Genomic DNA, 17,702 nt, shown 5'->3' with positions numbered 1-17,702 from the left:
ATAGCTATTGTAGAGCTACACACAATAAAAACAACACAGAATATTTGGAGGGGAAGGGGGCTTATTTTTGCTATTAAGGCAAACTTTTCACAGGACGTACCATCAGAAAGGTTGCCGCATTAATTGAGCAACAGCAGCAGAAAATTTACTGTTTTAAGTTGTGTGTTATTAAGCACATCATTCATGTAATGTGTTTATTGTTCTTCTGGCCTGTACACCTACAAATACCTACATTTGTATCTCAATATATTTGTTTCCATTTATTTGTTATCTCAATATTCCTCCTTTCCTAAGTAACTCTCAAAGCATAGTGCCGGTTCCCACCCCCACCTCAGTTTTCCACACAAGACCTCTCTGAAGTAAGTTTGGCTGGTCAAAATCTCCTAGTAAATTTGATAGTCATCTTTGGAACTGAATCTAGACCTCTGTTCCAGAAGAAGCCTAAAAGGCTTGCATCAGGTGTTGTGAAGATTAGTTCTCGTGCACCAAGTAGTTTTATTCTGATGCTTTCCAGGTCAGGGAAAGTAATAAGATGTGGTTTGACCTTCCTTCACTTTTGAGAGAGTCGTATCCGTAGTACACCTCACTTTTAGCAGAGAGCATAAAAGCATAATAATGCACAATAAAAAGTACTTGAAATCTCTGTCTTAATTAAACAAGTGATTCAGTGTTGTTTGTTGTATACAGGTGAGAAATCTCTCTTGCAAAAATTACTTGAAACAGCAGGTGAATTGATAGCCAAACCTTTGGTTACCTAGCTCCAAATCCCCAAATGGTGTTTTATGTGCAAAGACATTTTAGACCTGATTTTTACATCCAAGTAAACCATGTGATATTTGGGTATACTGAAACAATGAAGCATCTTGATGATGTGTTCCAGTGGAAGTAATTCTGGAACTGGGTGTATTCTCCATAAACAAGGAAATCAGATTTCTTGTTCAAAACCCATCAGCCTAGTCATTCAATTCAGTGAATACAAGGTATTGTCGTTCATTGCTTATGTATAATATACATGTGTTGTTATAGGGTGGTGGAGCTTTTCATCTATTGCAATAGCTTTGTGGGAATCATTCCAGCAGTGTATGTGACAGCACTTAACTGACCTTAGCTGATTTAGGGAAAAAAATAACACTAAACAGGTTTGGACCTGGTTAGTACTTGGACAGGAGGTTAACGGGAAATCCCAGAACTGTAAACAAGGCTGGGGACTCAGGGAAATAAATTCTCAAGGAAAGCAGTAGCAAATCACTTACATATTGTTGCCAAAGAAAATTACAGTGACCTGTCCACGTCCACCTAGCACGACTCAAGGAAGCCTTTATGTTACCCATCAGCACATTTCTGCAGCTATAAAAAGGGTGGTGGTTTGTGTGTGTCTGTGTGTGTGTCTTCGAGTCAGTGTTGACTCCTGACGATTGCCTGGACTAATCCCTGCAGTTTTCTTGGCAAGGTTATTGCTTCTGAGGAACAAAAGCAAGACACTTGTGTGAGAGTGCAATAGATACTTGGAATGTGTGTTTAAGTCTTACAAACAATACAGTACAGTAGCTTTTTAGGTTTCATGTTCACAGAAGAAAATCTGAAAATGAAAAGGGCAGAAATGTCTACTTCACTGGAGATCAGTTTAATTTTGTTGCTTTTCTTAATAAACATTCATACACTGCATTTCAGACAGTTAAAGCACTTGACAAAGACTTGAACTAACAGCCTTCTAGAGTAGGCCAGCATTATTGCTGCATATTGCAGATAGAAGACTGGGGCTGAGAAAATGTGTGACTTATTAAAACCACACAGTGCTGTTTGAAACACTAAGCTTTCTGGTTTACAGCCATAGCTAAGAATGGGCATTTGGCTGTTCATTTGTCTATATTTGAGACCTAAAACCATTTTTCTTACCCTTAATGGTCATTCCACACATTTTCTAAGCATTAAAAAGTTTTCATGTTGTAGCATTTTGATTCCACCACAGAATGGCAATATGCTTACTGCTGTGCACAAATGCATGTAACAGTCAAATCCTTAACTGGTGCTTACCCTTGAAGTCCATGGTGCTCAGGGGCATCTGCAAAAGGATCACAAAAGTCAAGATGGCAATCACAACTGCACAGTTAAGGTCCCACCTCTCTCAATTCCTTTACTGATTTTGATTTTTCTAATTTCAGTGACTATTCAAGGTGGTTTTTAATTTTAAAATGTTCATGCTCGTAAATGTTGAATTATACAGAACTATACAAAATATACAAAAACTATAAAAGGAATTGTTCTGCCCAAATTATAAAATGATTCAGCCTAGCTAAAGAGAGATGTTTGTTTATTTATTTATCCAATTTCTCTGCCGCCCATCTCGTACACAACAACTCTGGACAGCACATTAAACTGGATGTTAACATTAAATCTTTTCCTGTTTCAAGATACTGCCTTTTTTTTTTTACAGCGGTCATTTCATATTAAGTAATCTTGCGCGCGCGTGCATGAATGAAAAACGAACATGCCTGTGGCAATAGCATGCAGTTCATTCATCTTGTCATATTCTGAACTCTGTGTCCTCGCCTTGATTTATTAAGAGGGGTGTTTAGTTGACTGGAGGAAAGAGCTAAATCACTTGAAAATGTAACAAGAGTAACAAAACTATCAACCAATTGCACGACTAATAATCAAAACACCCTAGTTCAGGGTGACATTTGTTTTTGTTAGCTTGTAATGAGGACTAACTTGAAAATCTGCCCTTCCTAAGGCCTTAGTCTGTAGACTACACACCCATTTGCAGGGCTTAGATAAACATGCAGCTGCTGCTTATAGTCCAATCAGGAAAGGAAATGAAGAAGGTCCTAGCCAACTTTGCTGTGGGCAATTCAAAGATGCCCAGCCTAGGTCCTGCAATTAGATTATGTGCACAAGTGTACCTTTCAGATGAGTTTTCATGAACACTATCAATTCTGTAAGATGTTATTAGAAGCACTTTTGTAAGTTTGTTTTAGAAGCAATGTTCTCATTCATTTGCAGGGCAGAAATTCTTTTTCCCATCTTGTGCCGTCACACTGGAGTAGAGGCTACTAATCCTAATCCTATTCTATCTCTAAACATGGCAGGAATAAGAAGAAAAACGATACAGCTCAAACCTCTTCCATCAGCATGTATAAAATTTGGCATGCTTCATCTTCTCTGAACATTCTAGTTTGCCTGCAAGCACCATCCTCTTGTTGTGATACAATTTGCTTTTTCCATGCTAGTTTAGAGGAAAATAAAACTCACTTTCCTGAATCCGTATTTAGCATTAAATCAGATTGGACTATTTTTGGAGTAATTTCTATTGGATATGGCAATTTCTCAAATTATAAATCAGGGGATCCCTGTGTATCCCAAAGAATAAAATATAATTGCACGAATACCGTCTGTGACAGACCATTCTTAACTTGCTGAACTGGGTATGGTTCATCTGTTCTTAGCAACCTCAAACGTTTTGCTATAAGTGAAAAAACGAAGATATCCAGCCAAATTTTTAGCTCTGAACTTTGGAAACCTTTGAATTTGGTTTCAGCAGGAAGCAGCATTCAGAATATAATGACTTTGGATGACCCTATCCTACATAGCATATATATAGAAGGATGGAGTTTGCATACAAAGATATACAAAGAGTGTTATTCTTGTGTGATATACAAAGTAGTTATTTTTGTAGGACAATCTTAATGGCAGATATATGCTAACGGTGATTAGGGTTTAACCTTGGTTAGAGTTTTGGGGAAGTGGCTTGCTTGTCTCAACCCAGCCTGCTTGGTTAGTTTAGGGTTCAGTGTATTATGGGAACTGAGTTAAGCATGTTACGTGAACCTAAGTAATTACCTCCTGATCTCTGCCATTTCATATTAAGAATTTTCTTGTTCTTGCTCCTAGCTGTTGGTGGCTGCTGGTGGGAGGATAACAAATAACAGGCACAAACTAGGTGTCTCTATAAAGAAGAAGTGGTTCGATTAATATTATCTCTTCAGTCCTGGAAACCGACAGGAAGCTCTGGCGTGGGCTGGTCCATGAAGTCACGAAGAGTCGGAAGCGACTAAACGAATAAACAACAGTCCTGGAAAACTGAAAGAAATCAGGTTCATATTCCTAAGTCCTTCATTCTGGCTGAACTACATATTCCTCTTTCATAAGGAAGAAGAGTTGTCTTCCCCCAGCTTCTGCATGAGAAGAAAGGGATTGGCTTTCTCTGCATAAGAGGTGGATGATGATAATTCCTTCTACATTTGGATGATGGGACTGCCTTTCTCTCTGTGTAGAAATGATTCCTCTCTGAATGTGGCCATTTCTGGTAGTATTCCAGTGTTACTCTCCAGCAGAATTCTGCCAAACCCTTCAGCTGGAAGATCAAGGCTCTCCACAACACCTCTGGCCTTGTTCCTCTTCTGTAGCAATTTTGTAGCATCTGAAAAAGTGTTCCATTGCAGCACTCCATCCTTCCATTGCGGACAGCCAGTGTTCTCTCCAGTTAGTGAATGGAAAAGTGCTAAAAAAAAACCCAGGAGCCAGTTGGTATACTCTCCACTTACTCTCTCACCATAATTGCTTTGGGTAGCAACTACAATCAGCTCACTGTACGGAAAGAGTGAAGGATGGTAGCAAGATGCCTTGGCTGCAGGCAGGTGGGAGAAAATTCCAGGAGGTAGGACAATACAGAACTTTCCACCAGTGGGCAACTTGCCTACCGTGTTGAGGAAATGCTGCCATTTTTGGAGTAGCAGCTCAGCCAATTGCAAATATACTGATTAGCTAATGCAGCTCAACTAATAGAAAACTAACTCAGTTTCCCAAGCCCCATGAATTGAGATGGGGAGCAGGGGCTGTTGTAAGATCAGTGCAGTCCCCAGCTTTGGAAGAAGCATACATTGTATCTCTGGGCAATTTAAAATAAGTTAAACCAATAACATAATTCCCATTTTCTTCTTTTTCCAGTGGAACTGCTGATCTGCCAAGCAGATTCCAAATACGCTTGAATGATAGCTGTGTGATTTCTGTGATTGCGTCAGATGGGGATGTGCTCACTCATCCCTCTAAAACCTTAGCTTTCCTTAAAAACAAAAATATCTACCATACATATATGCTAAAATCAACTTGCAAATCATGGAGGAGGCAGTGGTAACCCAAAGTTGGGTCACTGCTAGGGATTCTGATTTTCTGCTTAGCTTGTGGCCCTTCCACAAGCTTAAGTATGTAAGAAATAGCTATTAAATTAGTACAAGTAGGCAAATGCTATAGTCAGCATGATTGATTTAAATGAATAGCACGGTGCCCTTCTGCTTTTCTCACCTCTTTGTTTCCCGTTCGAATTGGGTCTTAACTACTAAAATATGGCTTTGCAGAAGACGCGCAGAGGGAAATCTGGATATGTTTGGGAATACAGATGTGTTTCTAAGGACACTTCCAGATGTTGGCATTCTCCAGTAATTTGAATGCTTTTGTGGGAGCCTGGCATCTGCAGGCCAGATGTCAGCTATGCCAGTACATTCTTGCAAGGATTTGTTTGCTGTCCAAGGGAAACCAGCAAGATCAGCATGGCGACGAAGACCACTACTGTGTGAAATGTGCTGCTGTAACTCCAAATCTTCATGCTAATGGGGGGTTCTTCCCTTAGGTCTTTTCTTTTGCACTTCCATATTTTCCCACTCCCTGTTCTTGCTGAAAAAGCTGACATCCAAAAATGCCTCACCCCAAAGGCTTAATATTGCACTTGAGATGGAGCAGCCAAAAACCTGCTGCCAAAGATCCTGGATCAAACTGAACACACAGGCAGGTGGATACATCTGGTTGCAGGACAACAGAGTTATTAAACTTTGGCAGAAAGAAACAGGCTGGTCAAAATGAACGGTTGTGCAGCTGGGGCGGGTGGGCAGACTGGGGAATGGACTTCTAGAATTTACTTCCATTTATCTCTGCTGAGCAAAGGTTTTCTTTCAGAGGCTGCAGTGAGAATATGACACCCAGGAAGGAAGAGGGCAGGACATCTAGCTTAGTGATACAAGGAGCTGCTCTGATGGAGAAACTGCTGGCTGTGTCAACTGTTTTGGAAACCTTTGTTTCAACAAGTACATCTCCCAACACCTAGCTGTGCAATTTATTTCAAAAACTCACATGCAAGAAAGGGATGGATCCTGCTAAGATTGCCACAAGGGCAGAGGTACTATTCTTCCAGCTAGATGGCACAACTGGAGATTATTATTTAAGAAATGGGTACCAAACAACAGATACGCAGCCAGAATATACAGACCTTCTTAGGAAACAGGAAGCTTTAGGGCTATCATGAGTTCCTCACCCTGAAGCCTATACCTCAATATTTTTATTTGAGTTTTTTATTTGTAAGACCCCAGAGTCACTTTTATAGTGAGATGGGTGGTGTATAAATTTAATAATAAATAAATAATAATAATAAATAAGTATCTGAAATAAGAAAATGCTTTTCATTCAGTACGTCCAAGCAAATCAGATACCTCAATATATGGAGTTTCCCTGTATGCTCCTCCTTGCTGGGCCATCCATTTCAATATTATAAGGGTTGAGGCTATTGAATGGCTATTTTGATAACTACGAGATCAGTAAGGGGCGATCAACCCAAACTTTTTGCACCTTGTAAGTATAAATTACCCAGAGTCTGCTTTTCAGGAGAGATGGGCGGTGAGAGAAATTTGATTGATAAATAAATAAATATATAAATAAATTAGCATCCTCTATGTACAACAATGGACAAAACGGGTGGGGGAAGAATAAATTGCATTTGTTTTGCATTGACTTAGAATGCAAAAAGGAGAAAGTTGAAAATGGGACATTTTATCCCAGGTCCTCTCAGAGTCTCAGAGGGGCTCTGGACCCTCCATCAAGTAGGTTAAAGTGGAATAAGAGAGGAACTGGTGAAATAATAATAAAGAAAGTGTTGGGCATCTAGAGAAAGAGGGACAAAATGGGGAAAAATAGTATTAAGGCAAGACCATTTATTACCCGTTGGATGATGAGGATAAATGGGAAGGACAAATATTGGAGGCTGGTTTGGCTTACAAGCTTTAGACCTGAGTGTCAACTCTACAAATGCAACAGTGTCTCTACAGCAAGCCACGGAGGAACTCCAAGCCATGTACACCTGCAAAGCATAATTTTTTACCACACCCAAGAAATAACAGTCACAGCTGGTGACACCTTTTGTCTCTCCATTCATTCATTGTGGCAACTGATTCTCTGCAAAGCTATGGACCAGTTTCTATCAGGATGTGACAATGGGTTGATGGCCTGAAGAATCACAAGGGCTGAGGCTATTGAATGATTACTTTGATAACCACAGGATCAGTAGGGGGCAACCAACCCAAACTTTTTTCCACCTTGTAAGTGTAAAGTAGCGCACTCTATGTACAAAAACAAATTAGGCTTTCCACCTGAAAGCATCATTATACTACAGGGGTGCAGTTTCTGTACGTTGCTCTGAGTGGCAGGCTCACTGGACAGCTGTATAAATTGATTGGTCGATCGACTGATCAAATAAAGGGACAGCAGGGATTATGCCAACATTGCATACAACCCCCCAGCTCAGTTTTGCCACCTGCACATCATGCTGCTAAATTCAGCATCAAAACCATTGATTGATCGTGGAACTGTAAGGTTCTTCTTCCGGTTTCGGTTTTCACCAAAATAAAGGGCAAAATTGTTGAATGGAGCTTGGCCTACTTTTTCTGCCCCCTCCCCCCTCTCCCCCGCACCCAGTATACCACAGGACCCAGTCTGCTTGCTTTTAGAAAAAGGTGAAGACCTGCTCCAGTTGAGAGGAATCTCTTTTTGATTGTTTAATTATCACATTCAGTCACCATTTTATATTTTATATATTTGCCATCTTTTTAAATGTTGCATGGTTATTTGATGGGGTGTGTGTTTGTTTGTGCTATACACTGCCTAGAGTCACATGCTTTGAGTCAGGTGGCCCTATAAATGCAATAAATAAATGAATATTTTAAAAAAATAAACCAATAATAAGCCCATCGACTATAATGATAGCTGGAAAAAGAGGCCTATCTTGGTCCGCCATCAAAGAGATAACCAAGTGGCAGCAGGGATGCCTCTGTAAGGTGTGGGGGGGCACCCCTGAGACTGTTCTTTTCCCAGTTCCTCCTCTGCTCTTGGAAGTTAAATTTGAAGAGCCAGGAAAACAAATCGACTTAGTTCATTTGGCGGAAAACAGGGCTTGTGAAAGTGACAGCCTGCCTGAGGATATGGAGAAGGCAAACAGCTGGCCCAGCAAAAGCAGCATGCTCAGACCTGATGTTTCACCTTTGGCTGCTTGTTCCTGGTGTGTTTGTGTATCACTGAAGCACATTTCTATACAAGGAGAGAGTGTTCCCTTGGGGCAGTCGCCCCCTCCTTCATCTGCTGTGCATCAAAGAAAAAGAACTAAATAGAGAAACGAAGAAGCTCTGATGCATCTCAGGGCAACTTGGACGTCTATTATGGCTTTAAAAGCCTTTTGGGGGGAAAGGACTAGCCAGTGAATTTAGACCAGGCATCTTCAGCACAGAAATAATTGCACACTCTTGAAGGAATCGAGGGACCAGGGAAAAGCAGTTAGAACAGGGTGGGCCTTTCGGAGTTCAGAGAAGAGTCCCTCTCGTTGGCCACTGAAATCTGATGGTGCAGATGGTTGCTAAAATTTGATGCAATCCAGAGTCTGGGATTTTGGCAGCAAAGTATTTGGAAATAATTTTAAGATCTCTGGAGGTTGGGGCAGGGAGGGGAAGACTCAATAAATGTTTTAAAGCCACACTTAAATAATTTGGAATGTCTCTGTTTATAGTTGTTTGCAAAAGTTTGGGTAGGCCTGGTCAGATTGGTTGTTTCAGTGAATCCCTCAGTGATCGTAAGCTGACACAACCTCTACATGGTTCCAATTTAAAGATGACTTCTTTCTGCCAATTTAAATGCACACTTACTACTTACATGGTATTGTTCACAGAGTCAAAAAAGAAAGCAGCAAATACGCCAGGTGCAGAAGTTTAGACACTGTTTCAGTCAGGACTTTGTAACACCTCCCTTGACAGAAATAAAAACTTCCAAACATTTTCCTTCATCAGCTGAGCATCTTTCACTTTTTGCTTTATTGCCCCAGAGACAGGACCAGAATCCATGGGTTAAAACTGCAAGGAAGGAATAACTTCCTGACTGCACGAGCTGTTTGCCAGTGGAACAGGCTGCCACATGATGTGGTGAGTTCTCCTTTGATAATGCTCTTCCAGTAGGCTGGATGGTCGTCTGTCAGAGATGCTCTAGTGCAGTGTTTCTCAACCTTGGCGACTTTAGGACGGGTAGACTTCAACCTCTGGCTGGGGCATTCTGGGAGTTAAAGTCCAAACATCTTAAAGTTGCCAAAGTTGAGAAACGCTGGTATATATATAGAGAGAGTGTGATCAAATATATAACAAAATCTAACTGTAAGTATATTAACAGCATTTTAACTAAATGAATCAAATCTCTACTCCTTAACTTTATCATACAAAATGCTTAGCTGTTAGTTTCTTTCTCTTCCCACATTTATTCCCAGCATAGGCTTAGGAATGCAAACAACTTTGCCTGCCCACCCATCGCTATCCTGAAGTTTACTATTCTCATTCCTTCTGAACTGACTCTTGTTCAGTTCTCCAGCTCCTGAACCACCAGGTGTTTGCCACCATCTGCAGTCCAGGGCTGTGTTTTCCTTTCTGCCAACTCTATGCAGATTCCTTCTCTGGTTTTAGCTTTGGCTGTGGGTTGTCTGATTTCTGGCTCACTCAGGCGCTACGTCGTCTGCCCATGTCCTGTCTGGGCACCTTTCACTGCAGCAGCAGCTCTTGCCAAAATGACAAGACCCCCCACTTTCCCCCCCCTTCTTCCCTATCTGCCTCTCTGGATTCTTTCTTTCAAAACCCAAGTGCCAACTTGCAAGTGATTCTAAGGAGCTTAAGCTTTCCCCCCCCTTTCTCTGTCCCTGCCTACATGCCTAAGCTGTGCACCTGACAGTCAGACCATTGAAGAGAGAGAGAGAAAAAGAATGACCTTGAAATAGCACATGACATTTTTCTGTTTCAGGACAGCTCATCCTTCTGCAAAAGCCTTCTAAATGATTTGGAAATGGAATGGTTGAGTTTTTCCATTTTTAACTTTCCAAAAAGTTGGAGAACCTTCCTGAAGTGAAGTGACACTAGCTAGGGGATAATCTCTTTTTTGATATAACAATTTTATTACACATTACAGTTGAACAGGTAAAAACTAATACAAACTACAAAAAAATAAAAGAATAAAAAGAAAAAAATAGAAAGTGCAGAAAAAAAGAAAAATAGAAAAATAGAAAAGGAAAAAAATAAGAATATAGCGAAGAGATACATAAAGAAATAATTTCCCCCATCATCACAAGGAGTATAAACAGTGTTAACAACTTATCTCTTAAAGTACAACAGACAATCTTTTCTTCCCATATCTCAACTCTTATCTATAAACAGATCCTTAAAACCTCATCATTCAGTCCTGGTCAGCAAAAGTCCATTAAGGGTTACCAGAAATAACAATATGTCTATTTTAACAAATTGGGGATAATCTCAACGTTGGGATTCTTGCTGGTAAATATTAGGGTTGAAGGGACCCTCCAAACCTGCTGCTTGAAGTATCAAGCTATCCGGTCTTCTTGAAGGCTCAGCACATCCTCTTGGAAGGCCTCCCATGTTATCTAAGCATACTTGTGTGTGCACAGAAGGCACATCCAAGAAACTGCCAATAAATGTACTGGGTGGAACAGTCACATGTGCCCAAGCTTGTTCAGATGGTGTTGACTCCTTCACTTCTATGATAATTGTGATAAAAGTATGTCTGCATGCTCAGATGATGCGGGGAAGTTTTCAAAGGGGTTTACCAAGCCTTGGATAAGTTGTGACATTTTGCATGTCACATTTTTGACACTTTGCAAACTGCCTCTTCAAATGGTTTGCAGACCTCTGCCTGGTTTTTTATTTTATCTGCTTGAAATTTCTTATTTTATCACATTTTAAGTTTCCAATGCATGCTATCACCTTGTGCTTTGCCCACTCAGTATTATTGGGCACCACTGTATAAATACAGCACCCAGGCAAGCAAGTATATCATCTGCTTTTAACTCATACTCAGTTCTCCAAGTCAAGTTTGTTTTATTGCCAAAATTACACGATCCTTGTCCAACTGTGGGGGCAGACTGGAAAACCCTCCCAAGTTTGGTTGAAGCACCAACCATCTTCAAGGGGTAGAGGGAGGAAGCAGCCTAAGAGGGAGAAACAACTCACCGAAGGCTGAGTTTATTCTGTGGGCATGAAATATGTTGCAAAAGATTTGTTGAACACATTTCACAAAGGCAGTGTGGTCACCCTGAAATATGTTCACCAAAGCACCTCTAGAAACAGAGGAAGGTGCTGTGCTGAATGTTCCTTCTGCAATTGTTTTCCCAATCCAGTTCAGTGTGGTAGAAAATAAATTATTTTTGATTCCCACCCCCATCAGAAAAAAATATCTTGGATTTACAGTACTTTAGCTAAGGAGATGGATGGAAGTATGAGAGTGTCCTATCTTTCATTATCCAACCTGCAGCAAACTTCCCAGATTCCAGATTTCATCAAGAGGAACACCTCGCATGCACCTTTCAGATCAGGGACAGCCAGGGTGGCTACAGAATTCTACTTAATAGAAAAAAGCAATCACCACATCAGCCTACAACAATAAAGTTTGAAAACCTACCTAAGAGAAACTTGGAAGCAATATTAAACCATTCTGAATATAAATATTAAAACGGAAGCCTGGTTTGTTGAGAATTCCAGAATCCCTGCTCCAGAAAATTGGCGGATTTTGCATTCATATTGGGTGTTTCCTGTGTGTTCCACACATGTAAAAGAAGTGGATGGGGGTCATGTTTTACACAGCAAGAAGGGACACTGGTTAGATTGTAAATAGTCCATTCCCAAAGGCACCTGTCTCCACAGCCGAGCGGTGATCCTGCATATGAGCTTGGCTAGAAATTAAGAGAAGGTTTGTGTGATCTCCAGTTCTGCCAATCTTCATCCAGCCCTAAATCAGGTGATGGATTTATTATTTAATGTCTTAGCTTTCAGGGCTGGACATTACTGCCAATGTGAAGTAGTTCAGCTGTAACTATTAACTTCTCGGTGGGTCAGTGTTTCTCAACCTCAGCAACTTTCAGATGTGTGGACTTCAACTCCCAGAATTCCCCAGCCAGCCAGTTGAAGTCCACACATCTGAAAGTTGCTGAGGTTGAGAAACACTGGGGTGGCTATTCTAAAGAGTCTCAGGGGACCATGCAAGGGGACATCTTGAGGGTGTTTGGGCAACCTTCTGGATTTTTACCTGCTGATGCAGCAACTCCTGTGTTCAGGCCTTTCATCCTTCCTATGTTATACAGAATGCTAAAGAAACTTCAACCATTTCCTTTCTAAGAAGCCACTGTTACAGTTGGGCAAGCTTTAACAATGCCAGTATTGTCTTTGGCCTCTCCTACGTGGCCAGTCTTAATTCCTGGGAGACAGCTGGGTAGGAACACAATCAGCCACTCTTCTCTTTAATCAACTGGTTCCCAAGAGTATCTAGAAAACTGGAACGCCACTCCCACATACCCAGATTCACCAGATGACAGAATGAGTCAGGCAGCAATGTCTGGGTAGAAAGCAACTGGGTGTGCAGCGATGATGAAGAAAAAATATAGAAGCTAGGACTTTTGGTGAAATAGCTTCTTCTGGTGTTGCAGATGGAGTTGAGAAAGCAGGTCACAATATATTATCTGAGGAATCCAGCCTAAATACATCCCTCGCCTCAATTAGGAAAATGATTTTAAAAATAGCAATGCAATCTCATACTCATACACAATCTTTTTACTCATTGAGGTCTGTGAAACTTAATTCCAGGTAAATGCATGAAGGATCGCTGCTCCAATTCTAAAGTTGCAGACTTTAGAATAAGCTCTCTGTATATAGTGAGGCATAGAAACCAGACCTTGAAAGAAGTAAATTTATCCATCTCTTCTTCAAAACAAGTAAAACATACCCAAATACTTAAGTATGCCTACCTAAGTGGAAATCTGAAAATCTATACAGGCATGGACCAAGACACTCTAATTCAGAAACAGGCAATCTGTTATTTATTTATTTATTTATTTATTTATTTTTCAGATTTCTATTATAGCCCATCTCCCCCCAAAGAGTGGATAAAATACTCTCCAGGTATTTTGGTGTGTGTGTCCGTGTGTGTGTGTTCCATTCAATTGTGTCTGATTCTCAGAGACTGCCTGGACAAGTCCCTGCAGTTTTCTTGGCAAGGTTTTTTGGAAGTGGTTGCCATTGCCTGCTTCCTCGGGCTGAGAGAGAGTGACTGGTCCAAGGTCATCCAGATGGCTTCGTGCCTCAAGTGGGACTAGAACTCTCAGTCTCCTGGTTCCTAGCCTGATGCCTTAACCACTACCCCAAACTGGCTTCCATAATTATAATAATGCCTGATTATTTCATATTACGTCTGGGGCCAATAACAGTTGTAGTGCCAAACAACTGGAAAGGACCAGGTAGTCTGCCTAATTACTAGAGATGTCTGAAAATGGATCCCCCCCTTTAAAAAAAAAAAAAAAAGCAGCCGTAATTTGAAACAGGATGCGGTTCATAATGCAGGTTCCCTTCTCAAAAGAGCACACTTTAGATGGAGTGTTGGATGTTCTGCTGCTTCTTCACATGCTTGAATAAGATTTGGATTTGGGAGAGAAGAGTCTTCCAGGAACATTAATCTATCCTTGAAAAATGCAAACCTCATTTTTTTCAGGTATATAAAAGACATGTCGGCTTCTGTCCCCCTGAAGTTCACCATTGCTAATACAATTCCACAAATAAAAGAAGTTGAAATGTCATGCCCCAGCCTTCTATTTAAACATTTGCTTGGCTGATCTCGAAACGAGCTAAGCAGAGTTGGACTTGGTTGGTACCTGGGTGGGAAATCACACAAGGCTAAACTGGGAAGGAGAAAAAACTACCCTGAATAAGACAAATGAAGAAGTTTACTGGTTGCTATAGTTGAACAAAAATGCAATGCAGGACTTGTTATTTGTTGGGAAAAAGTGAAAAATCAGTCATGTCCACAGCTGGCCAGCAAACTGTACCCTTAATGGCTCTCCTTCAAGTTGGAGAGTGGAGACCAGGGCGATTCTGCATGAATCAGTCTTTGAATGATCACACTGCCATAAATGACCAGGATGCTGTTGACACAAAATTAGGAGGTCTGTCTAGCACCCAAGACAACAGAATGAGATTGCAATCTAATTGGACAGGTTGGAGGACTGGGCTGAGACAGACAGAATGCCCTTTATATAAGGTATTACATTTAGGAGGAAAAAAATGTAGGAGACATATACAAGGTGGAGAATTCAAAGCTTGAAACACTACATCTGAGAAAGGTTTGGGTGTGGCCCTTGATAATAAACTGAACATGAGTCAGCAGAGTGAGGCAGCTGCCACAAGGGCTAATGCAGGGCTGCATTAGAAAAAGCATTGTATCAAAGATGCGTGGAGTCATTATTTTTCTTGATCACACTTGGAATTCTGGGTATGATTCTGGGCACCCCATTTCCAGAAGGATATTGACAGGTTAGAAAGGATTCAGGGTAAGACAATAAGGATGATACAGGACTTATGGACATGCCCTATAAGGATAAGCTGAAGGAATTTGGGATGTTCAGTCTGAAGAAGAATTAAGGGAGACATGATAGCCAAGTTCAGGTACATAAAAGGAAGCTACAGGGAAGACAGTCAAGAACTGTTCTGCATGGCCATAGAAACTAGGATCAGAAATAATGGGTAGAGGTTGCAGCCACCTAGATTTTATTTAAATATAAGGAACAACTTCCTGATGGTGAGATCTGTAGAACAATCAATTCTAGAACACACTACCAATGGAAGTTGTGGGTTCTCCATATCTGGAGGTTTTTAAGAAGACGTTGGACAGCCACCTCTCAAGGATGTTTTAACTAGTTTTCCTGCATATTGCAGAGAGTTGAGCTAGACTAGAGAGTTGGCACCTTGTGGTGCCTTATAACTATAATTTTATGATTTCAATCATGCCAACTTGGAAGGCTCTGTGCTAAAAACAAGGTTGAAGGTTGTGACTTGCCCATCCTGAGTTAAAAATAATTGAATTGTTACACATTCTGAACTTTTTAAAAAATAATACTTTTAATACAGCAGTCATGATCACAAACATAAAATCATTAGAGTATTGCAAGCAGTTAAGATAAAAACAAAATGGTAAATATACAACCCATCAGCAACAAAATCTAAAGAATATATAATAATCACAGCATAAAGCAGCATAAAGAATAAAATCCAACGCATTATTGAAAGGTTAAATGAACCTCTGGTTAATGGATTTTCAAGTGGCCAACAAATCCAGCTGTTGTTGCTTTTATGCTGATGTCATCTGTGTTGGCAGAGAAGACACTCTTTAATGTCCCAGCTATTTTAGTCACAATCCCATTGGATAAGCTTTATCTCTGTGTTTTTCTTGCTGTGGCTCTCAATTTCATTCTTCCTCTTCTAACTGGTAAACACATCTTAGACCATGGTTTGCCATTCATGTAACCTCCAGATATGTCAGGATTGTAATTCCCAGAATCTCCAGCAAGCAGTTGGGTCATCATACTGTTGGAAGATGCCAGGATGAGGGAGGCTTAGCAAAAAGAAAATATCTGCTCATTATTTACAGTTTTTATGCCTCGGGCACAGGACATATTTAACACTCCTGCACTGAGTTCAACAGAAGCCAATGTTTGGAAGTATTTCTACAATGTTATTCATGGAATACATTTTGCTTCAGTGTAGTTTGTGCCTCTCGTAAGAATTGGAGATTGTGATATGGTGTTCTCAGAGGAATGCAGTACATATTACAATTTGGCCAAAAATCTGTCTCCCAGTTTTCTTCTTCCACAAAAGAGATTTCCATGTTTTTACTTCATTCTTTAGAATTTCTTTGAGTTTTTGAATGTTATTGTTGTGAAGTGATGGAGGGTGTGTGGGCCTTGCCAAGTTTCTGTTGCCTGTTGCAGTCTCCTTGGCTGCCCCATTTATTCAGCTGAAAAAGCCCATTGGGAGTGTTCCTCATGACTTCATCCCTGCAACATGCTCTACATGGGGCTGCCCTTGAAGATCCAGAAGCTTGAGCAGTTTTGGCGAAACAAAAGTCACAGTAATATGAAATGTGTTTAAAATCTCATTCATTTAATTAATTCTCTTTATGATTTCATATTCCTGAATTATTAGTAATGCACATCCATCATCACTGGATTGAAGCAATATTGTGCTTCATTATTTTGATCTTTGCAAATTTCTGCACGATCCTGTGTAGGAATAAGTTGACAAAGGAGAGCTAGTTGTCACTGTGGTGTATGATCTCAAAATTCTTATTTAGGAGTGTTTTTCCACTCATACCACAGAGTATTCTGAAAGAAAAATTTACATATTAAAATAAACATCTGTATTTTCCCCACATTCTAATGAAATTCCTTGAACGTTTTCTGATTGTAGCAATCACTCTTTGTCCCATTACTGTTCATTAAACCTTTTTGCTTTTATTTTTCTCATTCACACCACATGATGGTGCTAGAACAACACAGTAGCCTAGGTTTGCATCATACTTTCTCTCTCTGTAGGTTTTTTGAAACTGAGAATAAACTTTCATGGGTCACTTCCTATGCAGTTCATAATATCCATAGGTTTTTAATATCCAACCACAAACTCAGCCAAAGTGAGGCTTATCTCTTTGTCCCACAGAACCCACACAAAATATATAACTTTGTGGCGACCTTGAAATTCAAGGAATACTTTCAAAACAACCAGCAAGACTCAGATATTCAGCCATCATCAGCCTAACACATCCTGAAACAACATACAACTATAGATCACATCAAACCCCAAATGCATTAAAAAAAAAAAAGGACGCCCCCAGATGGACATAACACTGAATTGGATTTCTACATTGAATGGTTTTGCCAAGAAGCTTAAGCCACAACTCCCCTTATGCAAAAAATTGCAGCAGGGCAGAATAAGATGCCATCCAAGGCCTCAAGAAAAAAATATTATAATTAAACAAGCTGACAAAGGAGAGCTAGTTGTCATTGTGAAGAAGGTGGAGTATGTCACAGAAGCCAAGAAACAACTCTCCAATACTAAGTTCTATCAACTTCTATCCTCAGATCTGAAAACCACTTATCAGGAAGAACTAGGCAATCTGATGAAAGAATTTCCTAAGGACATGCAAAACTGTATTTTCCTGGAGACACCACAGGAGCCTTGACCAGGCATCCTCTACCTAATTCCAAAAATACACAAAGCAAGCAATCCAGATCATCCTGTTGTCTCAAGCTTTGAAACCATCACCAGCTGGTATGTTAGTTTTCATGGAATCTGTACTCAGATCTTTTGCTACCAGCACTCCCAGCCACATAAGAGACATTCCAGACTTCCTACAAAGACTGAAATCTATTGGTAGCCTCCCTAGCAACATTATTTTAGCTACCATGGATGCAGAGGCACTACATCAGCATCCCCCACAAAAATGGGTGATCCCTTATCTACAATATCAGACTGGAAGACTAAAATAGGAGAATATGCTGCAATGGCAAAATTAACAGTGTATATCCACGA

This window comes from Candoia aspera, chromosome 5 (genome assembly GCF_035149785.1).
Source record: "Candoia aspera isolate rCanAsp1 chromosome 5, rCanAsp1.hap2, whole genome shotgun sequence".
NCBI lineage: Eukaryota > Metazoa > Chordata > Lepidosauria > Squamata > Boidae > Candoia > Candoia aspera.
The sequence above is the reverse complement of the archived record's forward strand: the minus strand, read 5'-3'. Positions refer to the sequence as shown.